General features: G+C 39.9%; 1 protein-coding gene, 1 long non-coding RNA gene and 2 pseudogenes across 4 annotated transcripts in view; 3 read left to right on the top strand and 1 right to left on the bottom strand.

The window, feature by feature from the left end:
- LOC310904756 overlaps positions 1-11250 on the top strand; it is a 35187-nt pseudogene extending 23937 nt beyond the window's left edge. The window contains exons 17-18 of the transcript in view: positions 9527-10551; positions 11052-11250. The product of the transcript in view is annotated as an uncharacterized misc_RNA (transcript). The remainder of the gene's footprint in view (positions 1-9526; positions 10552-11051) is intronic.
- LOC310904788 (uncharacterized protein) overlaps positions 1-23965 on the bottom strand; it is a 339287-nt gene that overhangs the window by 276261 nt on the left and 39061 nt on the right.
- Positions 747-9203, top strand: LOC310904709 (ubiquitin carboxyl-terminal hydrolase 42-like; annotated as a pseudogene). Its single transcript has 13 exons — positions 747-1088; positions 1796-1996; positions 3088-3198; positions 3359-3461; positions 3625-3692; positions 3849-3919; positions 4454-4536; positions 5766-5877; positions 6238-6378; positions 6572-6672; positions 7133-7274; positions 7954-8663; positions 9034-9203. The product of its transcript is annotated as a ubiquitin carboxyl-terminal hydrolase 42-like (transcript).
- Positions 11551-14317, top strand: LOC310904720. The gene is made up of 3 exons (XR_014588571.1): positions 11551-12154; positions 13491-13602; positions 13922-14317. It is a non-coding gene; the product is annotated as an uncharacterized lncRNA (long non-coding RNA).

Below are 23965 nucleotides of genomic sequence, written 5' to 3'. Positions count from 1 at the left end.
TAAAGTGACGATTAACTTCTATTTCCTGGCTTGGGTGCTGCTTTATTCTTTAACGGAGCTTCAGGTTTAAAGGTTAAACTCAGTTCTGTCAAGGTTAAACTCAGTTTCGTGAATGGCATCTTGGACAAAATCTTAAGCTGTGATTGACTCTCTGCTTAACAGAGGCCAAACGTGTACCTACTGAGAAGCAGGTCATAGGTGATAAGCCCTCACAAATTAACTTGCTATCACAAAGTGACGCCCAGAAAAAGTGTATTCAAAAGCTAGGCTCATTATAGAATCACAACCAAGCCATCATGACTGGTGCAGTAGACAGTGAGGTAGAGGGTGAGCCCTGGAAAGACAGAAGTAAAGTAGCAGCGAAATGCAGGTACCTTTGTGCACACGAAGCAGAAAAGCGCAGGCAGTAAAGTAATAGTGCTCCATTACTAGCGTGAGCAACAATTATATATAAATCGCAACCATTATCTATTAGATAATAGGTAATAATTAATAGATAATTGCAAAGCTCCTAAAATGCAATAAATAACTGATTCCCCTCAGAGAATGTCATTTGCATTTTTATATTAAAAAGACTCCAGAGTTGTAATGGATTAAAATCCTACGAAAGTGAAAGAAATGGCATCAGCCACTAGTTCTGCAGAAGCTAAAAGTAATACTGATAGAGTTTTGATGGAAATTTTTCCTTTGTGTGTTTAGTTTGGGGATTCCTTTTAAATCATTCATACCAGCAAGTTAGTTCTTCAAGGCCGTTTCTTTGAGATTAAGTGACAGGACTTCTACTACTCTTTTCTTCTTGGAATGCTTCTTGGTATTCTTACGTCAGCCAGAACATTTGTCTCTGTCGCAGATGAGAACAATGACCATAGTTAACAAGCCCAAATCTTCAAAGTCTAAAAAGCCATCTTCAAGGCGGTCTGGCAAATCCAAGAAACCGAGTACTAAAAAACTGATGTCACGCACCGCAAACTGGGGCCGGATACCACCTGCAGAAGATTCAAGCCAAGTCTCTGTGGCCCAAGGATGTGGAGGTGCTATTTATTGTAGATCCTCTGAAAAATCTAAGCCTTTTGCCCAAAGAGATCTAAGTAAGTGTGCGCTTTATCCTGCCTCCGTTTTCTTCAAAACAAAAGTAGAAAGTGGTAGTTCTTGCTTGTTGCACTGATAGAGAACGGGACTACTGTGAATAAAGACTTCCAAAGCGATTCTCCTAAGGCAACTGAAGTGACTGACGTTACAGAAATTAATTTTGATATATTTACAGTCGACAGAGAAATGTGGGGAGCATTTTGTAATGCACTGATTCATCCATATCTTTTCTGTTTTGCAAAGAAAAGTGTTTGATTGTTGCTATTCACAGGTTCCATTATTCACAGGTTTTTGAATGTTAAGATTGCTCAGGAAAAGATCTGATATTTGTAGGGGTACCGTCATTCCTAGTTATTTGTTTTTACATTGTCCTTGCATTTATTACCATATAATTTCAAGTCTAAGTTTGTGGTTGAAGTTATAATAAGGAAAAAAGCATATAATAAGGAAGAAATTAAAATGGTTGACTAAACTTTTTTTTCCCAAAACGTTGTGTTGACCAGCCAATTTGAAGATGGCGGTATTAAAGGTGTCTGCAATAAGTTTTTCTGTTTTGGATTGTAGCTAGTTCCTCTAGGTGCTCCCGCAGAATAGTATTTTTACTATGCCTATATATACTTTATATATTCACTATACCTATATATACTTAATACCTTTCTTAGAAACAAACAAACAAAATCTCTTTTTAAATATAACTTTCTTGCAGTTGTTAATGATGGAATTGCTCCGCCACAAAGGATTCTTTTTCCACCTGAGAAGATACGTATGGATTGGCAAGAAACACAAAGTGTTGGAGTTGGCCTGTACAATCTTGGCAACACGTGTTTTCTTAATGCTACTCTACAGTGTTTGACCTACACCCCCCCACTTGCCAATTACATGCTTTCTCTTGAGCACAGCCAGTCATGTGAGTACTTTCTAACAGTATTTTAAATCTGTTGGATAGCTGTGAAGGTGAAAGAACAGCAGTGATTCTGTGAGACAAACTTACTTGCCTGATTTTACCTGTAGACGCTGGCTTTGAGCATTGTATTAGCAGTGGGCTCGGAATAGCATATGGAGTGCGTTTAATGCACCATGTGTTTTTTTTGTTTGTTTGTTTGTTTGTTTTTTTAAAAGGATCTTTTCTTGCTTCATGGGAATAATGAAGTGCATTGGACAGTAATGCATTTAATGAACATTTGGCATTTGGGCTATTTGGGCTTCCTGCTGCTAGAAAGGCAATAAAATTTAGGATGTTGGCATCATAGGTCTTTAGTCTGCACAGCCGAGGTTCCATAATGCACTACAATAAATGGTCTGTTCGTTGTTGAACCAATTAAAAAAAAAAAAAAAAAAAAAAAAAAAAACCTAGAAAGCAATATGAGCTGTTATGAACACGACTAGATTTTTTTGTGGGACTGTATTAAAATCTAGACTGATTTTGTCCTAAATAAAATGTTGTACTATAAAGTAAATGTTGTACTAAACCTGTATGCTTTTTAGGCTGGTATCTTTGTATCGATACCTAGAAATTTAACTGTTTTCTTCCTTTCTATAGAAATCATTTCAGTTAAGAATCCTGTTGAAAAAAGGAGGGCAGAAGTACTATTACATACATTACTGTAATTTTTCCTTTTTCCCAAAGGACTCGTAGCTCTGTATCATGAAGCTCACCTGACAGCACTGTGCTGAAAATAACCCATGTTCTCTTAATGCTGTATCATCAAGGTCAAATATTCTTTCCTCATACATTTTGCAACCTGTGGAGTTCACATTCCTGTCAGCCTTTACAAACGTGACTTTGCAGTAGTCTTTTAGATTTCTCATCACAAAATGCACTTGAATACAGGCTTAATGGATATTTTTATTCTATAAAGTTGTGTGAAATGAAATGTTAGGACACTGTTGGGACAAGGAGAGTGGATATTGTATCTATAGTTTAAATGTTACTTATATGTTTGTTTGTAGTTATGTCTGTTTCGCTAGACTGGGATGCTTTCTTCTTTCACTCTTCAGGTCGTGAACAAGATTTTTGCATGATGTGCACGATGGAGACTCACATTAACCAGGCCCTGCGTTGCACTGTTGATGCCATCGAGCCTACGCGTGTTATCAATAATCTCAGTCGTAAGTGGCTTCAGATGTGTTTCTTTTTCAGCATCTTGTAATCTTCAAATAATTATTTGATGTGTATAAATGGTTTTAACACTGTAAAGAAGAGAGATTTTAGAAACAGGAGAATTACTTCATTTTTAAATGAGGTGAATACTATCATCTTCTTATTTAGGAATAGGACAACATTTCCGTTTTGGCAGTCAAGAAGACGCACACGAGTTCTTGCGCTATACTGTTGATGCTATGCAGGAAGCGTGCTTGAATGGAAGCACCAAGTAAGCATAAACAAATTCACTTTTATACGTTCTCTAGCACCTTTTAGGCCTTTATTTACTATCAAAACTGAAAGTCTAGGTCATCCTTGGTTTTCATAAAACTCTTTGAAGAGTTAACTGTGTGCCTTAAATCTTCTGAGGTCTGATTATAATTTATTTCCAGATTGGACAGATCTTCTCAAGCTACCACCATCATTCATCAAATATTTGGAGGATTTCTAAGATCAAGAGGTACTTTTAAAAATATTCCTGTCCTTAGAACTGATCTGTGTCTTTTGTCGGTAGTAAAGCAGTCTGTAGTTTGTCTGAAGTAGTATCTATCGACAACTTGAATGTGGACAGTTAGTCTCCTTCACGTGTTGTTAAGCATTTATATTTTGCTTCCAGTGAAGTGCTTGAATTGCAAAGCAGTTTCGGATACGTATGAGGCATTTCTTGATATCACTTTGGATGTAAAGGTAGGAGGTTTTGTAAATATAATTCATGATGTTTAAGTACATGTATAACTTTCTAAATTAAACTTGTTTAACTTAAAAAACCAAACCACGTACAATGTTAAAATATAAGAGCTTGGTGGTGGTTAGAAAGTGGATTGGACTTTGTCCTTCTGTGGAACCCCTGTAAATAGTCTCCACGTCTGCATTGGGTTTAAGGGGAAAGAATTTTATTGCTGCGCAAAGTATAATACTGTCACACTTCTTTGTTGTTCTACCTCAATATACGTCTAATTGTTAGACTGTTGGATTTGTTGCCAGTATTGATGACAAAGCACACTATAGATGCTGTCTGCGTTACTGGAAAATGATTTGTTTCAAAGTAGAATGACTTCCAGGTGAGGTAAACGCTGAGCATGCTCTTTCTGCCTCCTTCTTGACAGTGCTCATAGTAGATCGCTTAAGTATGTGTTAGTCAGGTTCTCTTATAAACTCCTAGTGCGTCTCTGGAATTTTGAATTTACAGTGACTTTACGCTCTTCTCTCTCGCTCCTCTAGGCGGTTTCATCTGTTACCAGAGCTCTAGAACTATTTGTGAAACCTGAAGAGCTGGATGGAGAGAATTGCTATAAATGTAGCGAGTAAGATTATTACTAATTATGTCTTAATACTAGATATTAGTTTTATATATTACATGACTTAGAGCGTAAGTTATCCTTTAACTTCATTTAGAAATAAGGAGACGCAGCTTTGTTGTTGTTGTTGTTGCTTCATTTTCTAGTAGTGGTGAGCTGGAGCAAGGAGCTATGGAGAATGATTTGGAGTGGAAGGCAGCAGCAGGTTCCTACAGGTCCTAGCGTTCACTGTGAAACAAAGTTAGATTGAGTGTCAGGGCATGTGAGCTGGCTCTGTGGTAATGAATGTTAGCAGCCTGTGCTGGCTCACTAAACAGCGTCTTGCACAGCTCTTGAACTGTGAAACCTGTCGATGTGGACTAATGTCCGAAATGAGCTCCCTTAAGCCTAACCCGTGCACAGGGAAAGCCTGTTGAGTTCAGGCGCTCTCTGTGCTGATCAATATGTAAGATGTTTCTACGTATGTGAGAAACAATTGAACATTTGCATAAGATGGTTTGGCAAAACAAGCTGTTAGTCAAACATCCCCTCAGAAAAGCACAGAGTGCCCGGCTCAGTTCTGTAGAATTCATGCCTGACCCCTCTAAATGAAAAATGCAGTATCCACTTCTTGTTGTTGGATACTAAGGAAATTAGGGTGTCGAATCAAGAGCGTCCAATAGGTTATTAAAGCAATTTAATCCCAGGTTCGTCTTGGCCTGCGGATCCTAGAAAGCAACATGCAGCGTATTCAGGATTCTCATAAGTGATGTCTGAGGAAGAGAAAGAACTGTAATAGCACCTCACATCTGAATTGCATGGTCCTTCCTTAATGTGCTCTTTGAGGTGTGATCGGTTCAGTCACACTTAAAGCCAGAATTTTCCGTCTTTTTGTGAGTTTAAAAGGAAAGGCCTTGCACATGTACAGTACTTTTTCCATTGCTGATAACTGTTATTAGTCTTATATATAACTCATTTTTACTATTTTTTGTTTATATTTTATAACTCCCTGGTAATACGCTTTCGTGAGAGATTCCTGTTCCCGCTATGCTCTGAGTTGTTGGTAAAACTTACCTTCTTCTCTGTATTAACAAACGTGACATGCAGTGCATGGGTTTATGAAAAGAAAAAACCAAACATATGATGCAAGTAAATATCATTCAAATAGCATAAGCATGCGTGAGACATTAAAACGAGTTTGTTTTGGGGGCAAAAAAGATGATGCTTTCAAACACTTGTCTCTGCTTGTTTTTAAGGTGTAAAAAGATGGTTCCTGCATCCAAGAGATTTACCATACACCGTTCTTCCAACGTTCTCACAATATCACTGAAAAGATTTGCAGATTTCACAGGTGGAAAGATCAACAAGGTATATTTCCCGCTGTAATGCAACTTTGTCATCATGTAATGGGACATCCCCCAAAGCTGAAAGTTGTTAATATTTTCAGACAATAATTGTAGACTAACGACTACGGCTTATTCTTTCTCTTAATATCAGTAAAGTTCCTGCTTGACAAGAAGCATATACTTTCCTCTGAGAAGGCTAATTCATCAGAAAACAGTTGTCTGCAACTTCTAGTATTAAACGTCGCTTATGGGAAGACTTATTTTTAGTGAATCAAGAGATATATTCATATAATTCCAGTCTCTGTTTTTTGGAAGTGTTTTTCTCTGGCTAGTCCGCGAAGTACTCTGATATAATTTTTCTATCTTCTTGGTCTCTCTTTAGGAAGTAAAATATCCTGAGTATTTGGACCTCCGAGCCTACATGTCTCAATCAAGTGGAGAACCACTCCTCTATGCCTTATATGCGGTGCTGGTGCATCATGGTATCAACTGTCGCTCAGGACACTATGTATGCTACATAAAGGTAGAAGTCAACATCATTTCTAACAGGGTAAAGGTTGTGCTGGCAAACCAGTTCAAGTGTTACTAGTAGTACTGTTTCTAGGGAAAAAGATTTCATTATATGTTTATTTGACACGTGTGTATTTTATTGCTATCTGTGATTTCATTTGGAAAACATGCAATTCATCTAAAGATATCGTTGTCTTTATTTGCAGGCTGGTAATGGACTTTGGTATCAGATGAATGATGCAAAAGTAGTCCGTACTGACATTAAAAGAGTTCTTGGTCAGCAAGCTTACTTACTTTTTTATATCAGGTAATAACAAGTATTCAAATGTGTTCAGAAGAGATTTACTCTCCTGTTATTGATACTTTTCTTTTTGCAAGTGTTTTTCTTTCTCTCCCAGGAAAAGATGATTATTTCTCTAATTCAGTTCTGTCTAACCTGAAATTCTCTGTCATTTATTATCTTTTGTTGCTTGGCCTTAAACTGCAGCACTTGTGTAAATTGCTGTATATGTGTTATCTGTAGCTGGCTAATTTAGAGAAGGAGAGAAATGAAGGCCATCTGTGGTGTAAGAATGAATTATTGCTCTGAAAGTGATAGTCATAGTAGGAAGACTGTTACCTACTTTTCAGTTTGTAGTCTTGGCTAAGTCTTCTGTAGAGAAGGCTTCCATATCGTATGAACTGTTCCTATAAAATTATAGGATGGGATTTAATCCAAGAGTAGGCCGAAAGAAAAACTAAACTGAGATCACTGCTCTTTTCTGAAGGCGCTATGATTTGACGCTCGGAGAACGTGCTTTTTACTTAGCAGCACCGTCTTATCCCTGTTCATTCCCCCCTGGTCAGCGGGGGGCTAACAGTAAGCAGGCTGGATTTCTGGGACCACGACTTCCTCCTCATATGATTAAGGTAATTTAGGGAAGCGGGAGGGCAGATAATGGCACCAAACGGACAGTGGGTTTGGGGTTTGGTGTGGGGTTTTTTGTTTGGTTTTTGGCATCTTTGTTTTGTTTTCCTTCCCACGCTGCAGTTGTCTTCACAGCCCTCATGCTACAGCCAGAGTCATTCAAACAGTGGTTACTGCTGAATTGCGCAGCCATGCGACTCCATTGTTTATACCTCCTAGACAGCTTTGTAAAGCACAGAGAGCTACGCTCTTTGACAATTTAAGTAGAGTGTACTAATCCTCGAATCATTTAAAAGAGGACTTGTTTTTCCTATCGACGTCACTTTAGCTAAGACAGGGAAACCAAATTGTCTTATTCCTGAGCACCAGAACAATTATTCCAGGCTTTTTGGGGTATGTTTAAAGGGGAAACTAAATATATTTGGGAATAGCTTTAGGCAATGTTAAGTTGTTTGGATGGTTTTCAAAAATGATGTTAATTTGATATCAATATGCAGTAAACCAAAAGCAGGAATTAAATACACTTATGGGACTTGCATTTATCTTTTAAGGGCAGTGTTTTTTGCTTTTTAGGTGTTAAGACCATTTGTAGAAATACTTAGTAGGAGAATGACATGTTTAAAAATGTTAAATGGAGTGTTTGCATTAACCCGTCTTGCAATTTCTTCTTTTTAAATACAGAATTCAAGTCGTTTAAATGGAAATGGATCCATAAAAGAGGATGCAAATACCACTGGTGTCACCCTAAAAAGGCCATCTTCAGCACCACCAATGGCCTGTGTTCAAGAACAGGCGATTACCAGGCCTTCAATTACTGATACGTCAAAAAACCAGAAGATCACCATCAGTATTCACAATAAATTGCCTGCTCGTCAGACTGTGTCACAGCCTGACTGTCTTAGCAGTGCTGTGGAGGATGAAGATCTCTACAAGGCTGTTCCTTCATCCACAATCACAAATTCGGTAAAGCAAATGAAGCAAATACAAATACAAAAAAAAAAAAAAAAGAGTTTCTGCTGAAATTTTTGTGGAGCCAAAGGTGAATGGAAATCCTAAACTCAGCTCTGATAACACAGTCCCTTACGGTGCAGAATCTTCAGGAAAATCTGAGGAGGAGTCAAAGGGCTTATTTAAAAGGAATTGCAATGCAATGTGGAATTTTGGTTGGAAAGGTAGTCCGTACATCGCAGAATTCCCATTCTTCCTGTCAGAATGCTGATGAAGGAAGATCCCAGCATGAGCTGCCAAACACTGATTCACTGAATGGTGCTATTAGTTTAGTTCATGAATCTAAAGAAAACGGACTGAAACTTGATGATTCCACTTGCCAAGTTGAACCTGTTAAACCTTGTGAGATGTTCGTTTCTAAAACAAACGGATTGCTTGAAACATAGTAGTTTGCTCCATCGAGAATTTCTCACCCACGATGTATTCGGGAGTGTTTATCATGTTCCTAATTCAGGCGAAATGCTGAGAAAACACAGCACAAATTTGATCGTAACCCTTTGTGATATTATGCCATTAGAATTTGCAGAGCTGAGCTGACATTAGAACTTGTCAGCTTAAGCTGAGCTGAGATAAAAATTCTTAAGTTTCATAAAGTAGATTTTGGGAGGTGAGTTGGCGTTATCTTTGAAGTGTAGATAATGCATACAACACAAAGCGATCTTGCTTAGCATTTAATGTAGAAATTCTGAGAAGACTAGTCCTCAGCACAAATGGTATTTTTTCTGTCTGCTGACTTGTGCGTTTTAGTTGCAGATGCCTGGAGCTATGCCTCCAGTCCCTCGAGAAGTCATCATGGAATCCCTCACGGCCAGCCAGCTGAACAGCTTGTCAGAGGAAAGAAGGTAAAATGAGCACAGTCTGATTAAGACAAGATTTTATGGAAGTTCATTGCGGTTTTATCTGTCTACTAATACTATTTAATGGAAGGATTTAAATCAGTAGAATTCCGTACTGTATGGCCAGTGTTGCGAACAGAACTAATGATCGACACTGTGCATAGCACTCTGATGCAGGCTGGTGCCTCGCGGAGAACTTGTGTTTCTTCATAGAATGTTTTTCCATTTTTCTCCATTATCTGGAGAAACATTGGCTGTTCCCCCGTCGCCCCCACCCCTTTTTTCTCAGAGCAGCAGGTGGAGGGAGACGGAAACGTGTTTTTATTTTGTGCAGTGTCCCGGGACCTCCGAAATCTACTGAGAATGATGAATACCTTGAACAGTACCAATGTGATGACCGTGGAGACAAGGAGAAACCAAGAAGATCAAAAGAACATGAACTGATTTCAGAAGAAAATGTTTTCTACATCAAAGAGTCTTCTGAGACTGGTGAGAAATTGCGGCAAACTTCCCCTCTAAAGTCTGACAGTGAATGTAGTTCTAAAAACCTTTCCTCCTTAGCTGTTACAGATAGATGCCAAGATACAAAGGACGAGACTAAAAAATCTGACAAAGAGCGTTACCAGAGAAAGAGGGAACATTCTCCTACTGAAGAGAAGGAGAGTCAAAAAGATGGTCATTCCAGCAAGAGAAGGTGCTCTCGGAGTGTGGAAGTTGTTAAGCAAAAGCGTCACAAGCAGGAGTATTGGGAGGGAAGCAGGTACAGATCTTCCCATAGTGAAAGGAACAGCCCTGATAATGGCAGAAGACCAGTAAAATATTCAAAGTACAGATCTCGAAGCAGAGGAAGATCAGAACAAGATAGCGCTAGATATTACCATTCCAAAGGGGAAAGAAGTTGGAGCAGAGAAAGATACTATCAAGATGAACCACGGAAATGGGAAAAATGTAGCTATTACAAGGATTACTATTCACCTCATGCAGCAGGAGACAGTAGAGAGAGAAAGTTCTCTCACGGTGATAAAGACTTTGACAAATTGACTCAGACTTACTCCAGCAGGTCACATAAGCGTTATCATTACAAAAGCAGATGGCCTCACGGTTCCCTCTTGAGAGAGGAAGATGTACATCACTTTAGCACACCCAGAGCAGACTCACATCGTTGCTCAGTAGCTCAGCAACATTCTGGAAAACATTCGCGTGAGAGACATGCACTTCCACCTGTGTCAGCTCATTTGGAGAACTGTCGCCAGAAAAAGGCAAAAGAAGGAAACAGAAAAAGACAATATACTCGTGCAGAAGGTAGTGAAAGTGAAATAGAAAGGCAACGCAGAAAGGTAGAAAAGGAGGTTTTAGGTGGTGAAAACATGAAAAAATATAAGAAGTTCTAGAAGAAAAAGAAGTCTGAAGATAAACAGGGAGAGAAGGATTCCAAGTAAGCAGGGATTCCAGCCTAATCAGCATTTTTTTTCCTAATTCTTTTCTGGGTGCTTCTCATGTTTTGTTTTTTTTTTTTCATAGTTTCTGAGTTATTTAGATAGCATAATCTGGCTGGGGATCATGACTGGGGATCATTAGGTTGATCAGTGAAGACAGGAAAGGTATTGCTGAATTGTGTCAGAGCACTAGCTTTGGACCACGTAGTTCGAATCACATCTGCACACCATTCTGGATTAGGTTAAAATATTTTTTTTTTTTTACTTGCACATATTCCAGAGCTAACCATTGTTAATGATCTGTGTACCAACCAGGACCTATGGTCCTTCAATCTGAGGGCTTAAGTTTGCTGCATCTAAAGGAAGTTACATGTGCACAAAGTACCACAAAATAGCTGACATGCGGCAAATCATCGCCTGTGGTAAAATAAATAAAGTTTCCTGTATGCAACAAGTGCCACATCTTTTTTTCTCTTTTTAACTTGCATGTTTCTTTCAGACTTTATGATTTGTATTTCTCTGCGCTCCACTTTGACAATGCCAATCGCAAGCGTAACAAAAAGAAGAAAAAGGAGAAACATCAGGAAAGTGAAAGGCTTCTTGGAACACTTAGATCCTCGTTTCCAGAAGAAAACCCGGGAGAAGAAGGAAGAATCCCATCCTCCAGATGGCTCTTTATGAGAGCAATGCAGAAGTGAGGGCAGTAAACAACCTCACAAGGAAGGGAAGCCTTCCAGTGCAGGTGAAAGGAAGAAACATCGCATCCAGCGAGTATATTAAAGGTAAGCGGCTGCAGCATGTTTATGGGATTCCTTTTAGATTAATCTAGAGATTATCTAAAACAGTCTTTAAATGCTTGATGACTGAACAGTCTGCTGGATATCAAAATATGTTTTGAAAAATATGTTTCAAATGTTGTTTTTTCAGCTGTGTGGGGAGAACAAATACAGTGGCTATGAATATTTTGGCTATTATTCAGAACAGCATGTGGAGGGATATGTAAACTATGTAATATGTAAAAATATGTAATATGTAAAAATCCTGCTTTTTTTCTCCTTTTTGTTTTTTTTTGTTTTTTTTCTCTTTTTCTTTTTTTCCCTGCTATTATAGGTTTAAGAATATAGAGGAATGCGCTGATGGAAGCCATGTAAAGAGTCTCCAAATTTGCATTGGGTTTAAGCTGAAAGAATTTTATGTCTGCACAAATTATGATACTGTCATACTTCTTTGTTGTTCTACCTCAATATGCATCTAATTGTTAGACTGCTGGATTTGTTGCCAGTATTGATGACAAAGCACACTATAGATGCTGTCTGCGTTACTGGAAAATGATTTGTTTCAAAGTAGAATGACTTCCAGGTGAGGTAAACGCTGAGCATGCTCTTTCTGCCTCCTTCTTGACAGTGCTCATAGTAGATCGCTTAAGTATGTATTAGTCAGGTTCTCTTATAAACTCCTAGTGCGTCTCTGGAATTTTGAATTTACAGTGACTTTACGCTCTTCTTTCTCGCTCCTCTAGGCGGTTTCATCTGTTACCAGAGCTCTAGAACTATTTGTGAAACCTGAAGAGCTGGATGGAGAGAATTGCTACAAATGTAGCGAGTGAGATTATTAACTAATTATGCCTTAATGCTAGATATTAGTTTTATGTATTGCATGACTTAGAGCATAAGTTATCTTTTAACTTCATTTAGAAATAAGGAGACGCAGCTTCGTTGTTGTTGTTGTTGCTTCATTTTGTTTAAACAACTGGTGCACGGAAATAATCCCAAACTTGAAAACGTTACATCTGTTTTGGAAATCTAAGAAGAGTGGCTATTAGCTGATATTGGACTTTTCTCGTAGCATTGTCTGCACCATGGCTTGTCAAGCTTCCTAGGCGTGTAGCTGCATGCTGAAATATTCATATTGGCAGAAGTGAAAAGACATGCCCAGTAAGTAGTGGTGAGCTGAAGCAAGGAGCTGTGGAGAATGATTTGGAGTGGAAGGCAGCAGCAGGTTGCTGCAGGTCCTAGCGTTCACTGTGAAACAGCTCTTGAACTGTGAAACCTGTCGATGTGGACTAATGTCCTAAATGAGCTCCCTTAAGCCTAACCCGTGCACAGGGAAAGCCTATTGAGTTCAGGCGCTCTCTGTGCTGATCAATATGTAAGATGTTTCTACGTATGTGAGAAACAATTGAACATTTGCATAAGATGGTTTGGCAAAACAAGCTGTTAGTCAAACATCCCCTCAGAAAAGCACAGAGTGCCCGGCTCAGTTCTGTAGGATTCATGCCTGACCCCTCTAAATGAAAAATGCAGTATCCACTTCTTGTTGTTGGATACTAAGGAAATTAAGGTGTCGAATCAAGAGCGTCCAATAGGTTATTAAAGCAATTTAATCCCAGGTTCGTCTTAGCCTGCGGATCCTAGAAAGCAACATGCAGCGTATTCAGGATTCTCATAAGTGATGTCTGAGGAAGAGAAAGAACTGTAATAGCACCTCACATCTGAATTGCATGGTCCTTCCTTAACGTGCTCTTTGAGGTGTGATCGGTTCAGTCACACTTAAAGCCAGAATTTTCTGTCTTTTTGTGAGCTTAAAAGGAAAGGCCTTGCACATGTACAGTACTTTTTCCATTGCTGATAACTGTTATTAGTCTTATATATAACTCATTTTTACTATTTTTTGTTTATATTTTATAACTCCCTGGTAATATGCTTTTGTGAGAGATTCCTGTTCCCGCTGTGCTCTGAGTTGTTGGTAAAACTTACCTTCTTCTCTGTATTAACAAACGTGACATGCAGTGCATGGGTTTATGAAAAGAAAAAACCAAACACATGATGCAAGTAAATATCATTCAAATAGCATAAGCATGCGTGAGACATTAAAAGGAGTTTGTTTTGGGGGCGAAAAAGAAGATGCTTTCAAACACTTGTCTCTGCTTGTTTTTAAGGTGTAAAAAGATGGTTCCTGCATCCAAGAGATTTACCATACACCGTTCTTCCAACGTTCTCACAACATCACTGAAAAGATTTGCAGATTTCACAGGTGGAAAGATCAACAAGGTATATTAAGAATATACCTTAAGAATATAGAGAAATGGTCTGCTTTTATTTTCATTTTCTCTTTTTTTCATTTTTCTCTTAATATCAGTAAAGTTCCTGCTTGACAAGAAGCATATACTTTCCTCTGAGAAGGCTAATTCATCAGGAAACAGTTGTCTGCAACTTCTAGTATTAAACATTGCTTATGGGAAGACTTATTTTTAGTGAATCAAGAAATATATTCATATAATTCCAGTCTCTGTTTTTTGGAAGTGTTTTTCTCTGGCTAGTCCGCGAAGTACTCTGATGTAATTTTTCTATCTTCTTGGTCTTTCTCTAGGAGGTAAAATATCCTGAGTATTTGGACCTCTGAGCCTACATGTCTCAGTCAAGTGGAGAACCACTCCTCTACGCCTTATATGCGGTGCTGGTGCATCATGGAATCAACTGTCGCACAGGACACTATGTATGCTACATGAAGGTAGAAGTCAGCATCATTTCTAACAGGGTAAAGGTTGTGCTGGCAAACCAGTTCAAGTGTTACTAGTAGTACTGTTTCTAGGCAAAAAGATTTTCTGAAATAATCCCAAACTTGAAAATGGGATCTTGTATAAAATCTTAAGCTGTGATTGACTCTCTGCTTAAGAGAGGCCAAACGTGTACCTACTGAGAAGCTAGGTGATAAGTGTTTTTGTACACTTATAAGTGGTCATTTTGTAAAGAGACTGCTGAAAAATCTGAACAGCGCTGCTGCAGAACTCTGAATGGGAGGCTAGCAACTGTCTTAACTGATCTGGAATCTTGAGTTTACTTTTCAGTGGACAGGAGGAGAGTCTCTCAAGGCAAACAGAGAGAGAAATAACACCCGATACTCATGTCAACATAAATTTATGCTCAGAGTGTAGGTGTAGGAACAGCGTCGGTATGTATATGGAACATCGGGAGAGGAAACTATATCGGTATTTACAGCTTTTCTACTTCCTTGTCAGAGAGACGTTATCTCCAAATTAGAAATTGATGTATTTTGAATAAGGGCTGGTGGATCGGATTTATTCTTACTAGTGTTAATATTTGCTCTTGATTAGTACTTAATATCTGGTAACGCATCAATCAATCGTCAAAAATAAACTTAAAAATGTGTAAGGCTTATCTCGTTGGTCGATACAAAGACCAAGGTCTTTTCTCTTTTCTCTTTTTTTTTTTTTTTCCCAGTATTGTTTTTCTGTTTTCCTTCTCACTGCAGTCTTGATTTTGTTTCTTGTCCCTTAAGTATGTTTTCAATGTGTTGTTGAAACATTTTCCCTTTCAATGCAAAAAAAGGAGCTGTCACTGGTGTCTGCAAGTTGAAGACTGGAGCTTATCTGAAAATCACTGAGCCCAAGAGCTGTCACCTTAGTCTTCCAATAGGACAAGGATGTCTTCGTTTTCTCAGTTAAATGCATTTTTCAGGTTTGTGTATTATTTTCTCAGGAATGGAAAGTGTGCGCACAATTTGCCAGTTGTGGGACTAGGAGTTCTCTTATTTCCTGTGCTTTGTTTAACCTGTCTTAAGTTTAATGGATAGCAATCAAGGTGTACTAGAAATCTGAAAACACTTTATGCTTTGTTCTCTCAGTCATTTTGGTATAACAAACTAGCTTATGGTTTAAACCCTCCATTAGGTTAGCATTTTCCCTAAACGTAACAAGTCCCTGTGTGCTACAGGAAGACAGTAACAAAAAATTAAGTATAGATATTCATCCTGCCATTATTCAGCTTCTGCCTATGGACAGACAATTACACTTATTTAAAGCGGTATCCTCTTGAAACCTAATCAGCATGTTAGAAAGGACTTAGTTATCGGCTTTTGTCCTGGAGGGCTGAGGTTTGGTCTGTGTTGTTTTACATTCAGCATTTCCTTTTCTAGCTTCCATTCCCCTGTTGTTTTGCATGAGGAAAATATGCAGCTTTACAAAGTAGAACGGAAAGAGATGCTTTTCAGTCTAACTTTTCAGTTTTTTGTAGGAGTTTTAAATGTGGTAGGTGCAAAACAGCATAAGTACTGCTGCCAAAGTTATATTCAAACAAGTATTTCTTGGAGAAGCAGAAGAAGCCCAGGGAGAAATAAATTTACAAACATGCTCTTCATGCTCTCCTTTCCCAAGATTTCTCTGAGATATATCCCATAGTCTGTGGGTTTTGAGGTATGTGGTTCCCAGGAGTGAAAAGGAGGGCCAAACAGCTCTCCTCTCGGATCTCCACGTGCCAGGGCTTTAGTGTACTGCCACTTATGGCTCCGCTTTTCACCTGGAAAAAGCGACCTCATGCTGTAAACTGAGGAGCCCTGCAATTGTTCTACTTGGGTTTTTTTTGTTTTTTTTTTTTTTTCCCCTGCTCGTATAGGCTTAGAAATGTGCTGATGAAACAATAAAAAAGCCAGCTTGGTACATCTCCTTACAAAAAAATAAGTACAAACTTGAGCTCCTGATCGGCTTCATGCTGAACTCTGTGCTGTTCTTGTCGTAATCTTGGTCTCTCAGTAGATAATATGGTTTAATTACGAATAGAATCATGTGATGAAGAAGATCTCACACTGCAACAAATTCAGCATCTCAAATGAAATTTTACATTTTCCGTGATTTTCTTTCTGAGCAGAAGTGTGTAGTATTAAATATATATATATATATATATCTGTGATGAAGCCACGGTCGCAGTTACTCAGATATCTTAATAAGCACTTGCAGGAAGATAAATTGCTGCATCTTTTAGCATTATTTAATTGTAGGGTTAGAGACATGTTGATTCAACAGTGCTGTAAAGTTTCTAAGAGGTCACTTTGAAAAATACCAGCTAAATTACTGGCAAGACTGCACCCGTTCTTAAAAACAAACAACCCCCCCAAATCATCTGTTTTCCTCTTACAGGTAACTGAAGTAATCCCCGAAGAAGACAGTTCACTATCCAAAGGCAAGTTTTATTTTTAAACATTTTCTACATTTTATACCTAGCCACAACTTAACAACCAGTTAACGGTCGGTGACAATCCTGTTCAGTGTTGAAAATGTCATTCTGGCATAGGAAACAAAGGACTTCATCTTCTTGCTTTACAGCTGAATGTCTTCTACATAATGTTTGGAGAAGTGAAATCTTGCAAGAGGTTTTCAAAAATTCTGCCCCGGTTTGGATGATGAAGTAAATTGCCATAGTCAGTAGATTCTGGCACTGACAAGTTCCTTCAAGCTAAAGAGGGAGTGCGATTGTTGCAAAGCATGACTGTGTTTTGAGACAGGGACGACCACAAGTTTTAATCTTAAAATACGACATGGAGGGGAGGCTGGTTGTTCACACATTCTTGCAAACATTAATACAATCTGTCCCATTATCAAGAACAAAATTAGGGACTGAACGGAGGTCTTTCAAATACCAGTGTTGCAAAAATAGACTTTTTATGCTACTAATGTCAAAAGAATCCTGATTGTACTAAACTGTGTCTCTTCTAGCTGATAAATCAGGAATAGCACAGAAGAAAATGCGTCTGCTCTAATGCTCTTTGGGCTTCGGTGAATTCTCTGGCCAGCAGATGGCGAACTCGCTTATTCTAAACCAGTCAAAAGTATAGGGAGAAAGTAAATGTCTTGCACACATTACACAAGTCCAGGGCATTGGGATCACTGGGCTACATGAGTGAAAGAGATGTACCCCAACAGTACCCCACTTAGATACGCTGCTTGCAACATAAGCAGGATGGGAGGGCTGTGCAAAGCAATTTTGGTAAATTGAGGAATTCATGTATTTCATCAAGCCTAAAGATACTAATTAGTTTCATGTGGGGGAAGGTCAGTCTTTCAAAGAAAAGAAAAAACATCTCTTAAGCAGGATTTTCTGAATGGTGGAATCTAATCTGAAAAAAGGCCACTTCAGCAGGTTATTTATTTATTTATTTATTTCTTACTGTATTGAACCTCTCAAGTAAGCTAGGAGCAGACTAGGAACAACTGAGGACTTGTTAGAGTGTGCCTTTTCACCTGGACTCATGTTACTTTGAATAAATTAACAAGGATAGCTAGTGATAATTTGTGATTTAAGGAAATTCCAGATACGTGAGAGAAAGAGCAGCGTTAAAGCAGTTAAATTCCTGCTCTCTCTAATAAGTGCTCTCTCTAGCCAGTTTCTGAACGCTTCTGTTCTGTGGCTAGGATTTGGTCAGCTTGACCACAAGATCACTAGTAAAACAAGGATGCCGTCCAGTCAAACCTTCAAATGAATGCAACTTACCTAAGGTCTACCGTTTGCTATCAAAACAGGTAGCTTTGTCCTAATATTCTGTACAGTTGACCAATTTTAGCATGGAACTGAAATGCAGTCAGTTTAATGGGAGGGCTTTGGAAGCTGCCTTCTCCAGTCAGTTCAGCCCTGTAGTCAGAGAGCAGATCAAGCTGTGTGCAGGGTTGTGACTTCTCTCTTTAGAAAGAAAACCACTGAGCCAGACAGTTCCATGTTGAGTATCACAACAGGGAATGACATTTCTTCCCTTTGTCTTTCAGATGCAGAGCTTACTGATGGAAGCCTTCAATACTCAGACTAAACCTACCATCAAAACGGACGACCTTTTTACCATCCAAACCAACCATTTTTCCATCAAACCCAACACCTTGGGTTTTGAAATGAAACTGGTAAGCCACAAGTCTTTATTGAATCTATTTTGCAGTGAAAGGGTTTTCTCTGTAACCTGATCATTTAAACTGTTGTGCTTAAAAGAAGGTCACTTGCAAGAGCGGTTATAATCCATGCTATAAAATCGAATCATAATAAAATCAATCAAAAATATAATAAAATAATAATAATAATAATAATAATAATAATAATAAATATAATAATAATAAAATCGAATCAAAATAAAATCGAAGCTGGGCGATCACCAACCGCATGAAGTTCAATAAGAGCAGGTGCCGGGTCCTGCACCTGGGACGGGGAAATCCTGGCTGCACGTACAGACTGGGCGATGAGACACTGGGGAGCAGCCTAGAAGAGAGGGATGTGGGGGTCGTGGTAGACAGCAAGTTGAATATGAGCCAGCAGTGTGCCCTGGCGGCCAGGAGGGCCAACCGTGTCCTGGGGTGCATCAGGCACGGCATCGCTAGTAGGTCAAGGGAGGTGATTGTCCCGCTCTACTCTGCGCTGGTGCGGCCTCACCTCGAGTACTGTGTGCAGTTCTGGGCACCACAGTATAAAAAGGACATGAAACTTGTTGGAGAGTGTACAGAGGAGGGCTACGAAGATGGTGAAAGGCCTGGAGGGGAAGACGTACGAGGAACGGCTGAGGTCACTGGGCCTGTTCAGCCTGGAGAAGAGGAGGCTGAGGGGAGACCTCATCACAGTCTACAACTTCCTCGTAAGGGGGTGTCGAGAGGCAGGAGACCTTTTCTCCATTAACACCAGTGACAGGACCCGCGGGAACGGGGTTAAGCTGAGGCAGGGGAAATTTAGGCTCGACATCAGGAGGGGGTTCTTCACAGAGAGGGTGGTTGCACACTGGAACAGGCTCCCCAGGGAAGTGGTCACTGCACCGAGCCTGTCTGAATTTAAGAAGAGATTGGACTGTGCACTTAGTCACATGGTCTGAACTTTTGGGTAGACCTGTGCGGTATCAAGAGTTGGACTTGATGATCCTTAAGGGTCCCTTCCAACTCAGGATATTCTATGATTCTATGATTCTATGATCATCCTCTAGAAAGAAAAAAAAAGGAGCAATTATCTTGCATGTACTCTTGATAAAGGAGGAGCTACACAATGGTATATAGTTTCACACTTTGTTTTTGAGAATGTCCAGGCTTAAGTAACAGCTCTTGATGATAAATGAAAAGATTAATACGCAGTGGATTTACACAGAACATTACGTTTTTAACAATGATCGATACAGAGTATTTGTCATGCAAATCACCTGTGTACACCAAGGAATACTTATTTCAATATATATCTGTACAGTATTTACATTTTATATTTAAACTCTAACTCGAAACATTTTCCAAGAAAATACAGAAATGAAACTGGTAAGCCACAAGTCTTAATCTGCAGCATTTGGTCTACAACAGACCTGGCTTTTCCAGCAAGCGTATCTACATAGATATGTAACAAATCTTAAAAATAGGCATTGTTTTTATATATGAAGCATTATAAATGCTGCTTGGTTTATAAAGCTTCGGTTTTGTACCCGTTTAAAACTGTTCAAAATGTCAAGTGATTTAGAGCTTACTTTGTCAGAATATTTTAAAATTTAAGTCAGTCCAGGGGAGTTTAACTATTATATACAGTTCTCTCCCTAGATTGCACTGGCAACGGGGCAGCAATTTAATGCTAGAAATAATATACTTCCTGCTACGATCTCCTCAGTTACATGTTACTCTAAATAATTATTTCTGCAGGGTATAAGAACTTCAAATACAGCAAACGAACTCTCAAGGCGTTTCCTTTGTGCTTACAGGTAGACACCGTCGCCTGGCTGGATAAACAGATTTTCTTGAAGGTGTTATTTCAGCATATAAGAATTGATTAAAAAAAAAAAAAAAAAGTGCTTCATGGCTTATTGGTTTTGTAATCTCACAGTTCTCCAGGAACACTTGATTTGCTGCATTTCACCATTACACTCGTCAGTAGCACTGATTCTGGTTTATCACTATTTGCATTACAAATCTCCTTGTCCAAAGCCTAAACTGATGTATGCACTGCTTGAAAACAAAACGTGGTTGCAGAGCAGAAGACTCAAGTCATTAGGTTAGCAGCTGCGTAACCATACTGCTTTCCAAACATAAGATGTAGAGCTTATTGAGTTTCTATGAAGAGTTTAAACGGCTCCCATTAAGCAAAGATGTCCCCACACTGCTACTTCCTCTTAAGCAAGGATTCTACCTCCTTTGGCTGAGGCTTGCTCCCTTACATTCGAACATTCATCCAAGTAGCCTGCAATTCCACATTCGTGGGGGAAAGTCTATAGAATAGAAAAGGTTCCTCCAGTCTCTTCCTCTCAGCCTTTTTTTGAAGCATGCAATAAAGCAAAACATTCACAGGCTGACCTTCCATGCAAAACAAGGCAACTTAGTAAGACAGGAACCGCAAAACTGATTGCTCTTTAAAGTTAAAATGAGATTTGAAATAGATCAAGTTAGCAAGTGGTGTTAAGTCTGTAAGTAAGTCTGTTTTTGCCAGTGCAGCACAGTTCCCTATCATGTAGCCAGAGCTGCTTCTGTAGCTCCAAGAAGCAAAACTGCTTTGACAAAATACTGTGTCATGAAAGCATTCGTTGGTGCGGTAGGCACAGCTCAGGTTCAACAACTGAAAGACCATCAGAGTGGGACTGCAGAAAGATCTTTCAGAAGTTCCAAAAAGACATGTGGGGGTGGGAGTTTAGTTGTGTTAGATAACACAATCTTAGATAAAGATTTTGGTCTTAACGTAAAAGTAAGGGCGTCTACCGATTTCTTCAACTCCAACAACTGAAGCACAAGTCTGAAAAATCGCCTTTAAGAATGCAATGAAAATATTTAACTCTTCTGTATGTTCATAGTTTGTTGTCAAGCAAAGGAATGAATGCTGATGCCTTAACTATCTAGGGCTGTAGCTTACAGAAAGACTACACCTTCCTGTTTTTTTCCCTTTAAAAACGTTAAATCCATGTGAAATTATTTGGGGATGTTTTCACATGCAAAGCCTAATGCAACTCGTGCCTAATGCAAGCCCTGTCATCTTCTTCCTTTAGTAGTGTCGCATTAAGGGGTGTAGCCGATTGACCGTTACGGGTCCGGTCGGCTTCAGGGTACTGAACTATCACGGCCACGGATCCACCAACAACGCAGCACGCCCTCGCTCTAGTCGCGTTCAAGGAGAACTGTCACGGCCAGGAACAATGCAATTAAGTGCAGTTTATTACGGCAACAGATACACAGGTCCTTTGGATTGCCAGTGATAAATTCACTGTCTGCAAAAGCAAGCTAGCATGCATGAAATGCACAGGTACACGGCCTAGGTATTAAGATGTTAAAAAGCATAAAGACGCTAGAGATTTCTAAGTTTCCGTGGAGACGCCTGGTATAACCAAGCGTTCAGATCTTACCTCGCAGCATCCCAGTGGGCGGGGGGGGGGAGGGGTGAGAGGCTCAGCCTGTCGACTGATGTCAGAAGGTATCCTTCGTGACAGTATCTTCCCCAACATTCCCTTTCTCTTAAGCCAATTTATATTATTTTCTATCTTTTAGGTGGAGCTTGAGTGACTCCAGTCATGCGTATCTTGGTTGTGATTGGTAGAAATTACCTCGCTTGCGTTTAAAGGTACAGGCTCCGAGAAATTCAGAGGATGTGCTCAGTGAGGGGTGGTTGCCCCTTGGAGGCGGGTAGCTTTTGGGATGGAGGGGTGCTTATAATGCCTAGTCACTTAAGGCAATTACTCCACAAGGAGTAACTTTACTCCTTTAACTTAACTACTTGAACTACTTTAAGCTTTAACTACAGCATATCTAAAACATAAGGAGGATGTTACTATGTAAAAAGCAGATGAAACCAGTCCTTAACTCTTACTGCTTATTGTGCGTGAGCAGACTGGCATGAGTTTTAGCTATACTGGCAAATATCAAAGCACACCTGTGTAGTCCCAAAGCTGGGAGAAAAGCAAGGAAACCTTGAAGAAAATAGGGAGGCCTGTAGCTTGTGTAGTCTTTTAGCTGAGAAAATAAGGAAGGAGAGAGACAGGTAGCCTTGAGCTAGCAGAAGCAAGGAAGAGAAGGGATAAAAGGGAAAAAACAAGAAGGAGAAAACCAGCTCCAGACTGGCCTGTAGTAACCTTTTGCTCATTAAGGGTCATTAACACATTAGAAATCACACCTGTCAAAATGATAATCCTTGCTAATGTGGGATTCGGTGTGTGTCCCCCTCCTCCTGTACCACCCCCCCCCCCCCCCCCCCCCCGGTGTTCCTCTGTAATGCGCAAGCTCAGTAGAGAAAAGTTAGGTGAGCTGTAATAACCAATCAAAAGGAGCCAAAGAGAGAGTTTTCACAAGTTTCCTGTGTATGAATGACGGTGATTCGAGTCAGAGGTGTGCTTGCTTTGCGAAAGATAGCCAAGTACCTGACTCTGCAGAGTTCTGTAATTAATTATGTAATTAAAAGACCTTGGTGTGCATTCCGACTCTGGGTGCTTATTGGCGCGGTGCACTGGGCACGAACTCGCGGACAACATCTGTACTCAGTGTGATGCCTACAGACAATCCTTTACTGTTGGGACCTGCATATTTTTCTGTGCCTTCAACACAAACCCTTTGGTACAACTAGTTCCCTACGTAGCTGCCAGTTCACCACTCAGTTGCACTTCTGAAGAGGAAAAGCTATTTCCCTCTAACGTAGGAGCACATACTCTAAATGCAAGCTTCACTCAGCTGGTCATTTACTGCAGGACAAGATTTGAAAACTGTTGTGGAGATTCTGTTGGGTTTTCTGCTTACAGAAAAATTAAGTGCCAAATCGCCCTCTACTCCGCTTTGTAGTGCTGCATTTAATGGAGATTCAAAGAATTTCATTTGCTCCTCCGTTTATGGACAACGAGCTGAAGGAACAGGTACAGCACATTAGCCTGGAATGCCTTCCCTCACAACCAAAGTAAACTGGAGCTGTAACTAACACAAGCAGAAACAAGGCTTCCACGTTTTCAGCTGAATAAAGTTCCAACAAAATCATCCTCTGGGATTTGAAGCTTACTTCAAATTACATGCCAACAGCTCTTTTCCCTGAAAGGTCTTGCCCAGTTCTTACGTCATAGTAAAGTGTATACCTATAAAATTTACAGTTAACGTCTTCTCTTAGTTTGTCCAATTTTTGCATTATCGCTCAGCTGTGTGCTCATTCATAAGCTGATGCATGTATACAAGCTGCTGCTCAAGTCCTACGTCTTGTTTGCAATTCTTCGTTTCCTTGTTGCCAGCATATTGTAAAGCGGATCCCTGCTGCTACTCGCTCTAGAAGAAAAGGAATCATCGGTTTGGTTACCAAATACCCGCTTCTGGAAACCAGAAGTGTTTTGGTCTCTCTTCCCTTCGAATGACTCCACACCTCTCATCAGATAATGGATTGCTGACCTAGAATCAGAGAACATCCCAAGGTGGAAAGGGCTCACAATAATGAGCGAGTCCAACTCCTGGCTCCACACAGGACCACCCCAAAAGCAGAGCCTATGTCTGAGAGCATTGTTCAAACACTTCTGGACCCCCGTCAGGCTCGGTGCCACGACCACTGCCCTGGGCAGCTGTCCCAGTGCCCGAGCGCCCTCTCAGGGCAGCACCTGAGGCGCACGGGGCTCGGCGGGGCGGCCCGGGAGGGGAGGAGGACGGCGGGGCGAAGCGGCCGCTCCCTCAGAGCCGCCTCC

The sequence above is a fragment of the Anser anser genome, assembly GCF_964211835.1.
Source record: "Anser anser genome assembly, chromosome: 10".
Classification (NCBI taxonomy): Eukaryota; Metazoa; Chordata; class Aves; order Anseriformes; family Anatidae; genus Anser; species Anser anser.
The sequence above is the reverse complement of the archived record's forward strand: the minus strand, read 5'-3'. Positions and strand labels throughout refer to the sequence as shown.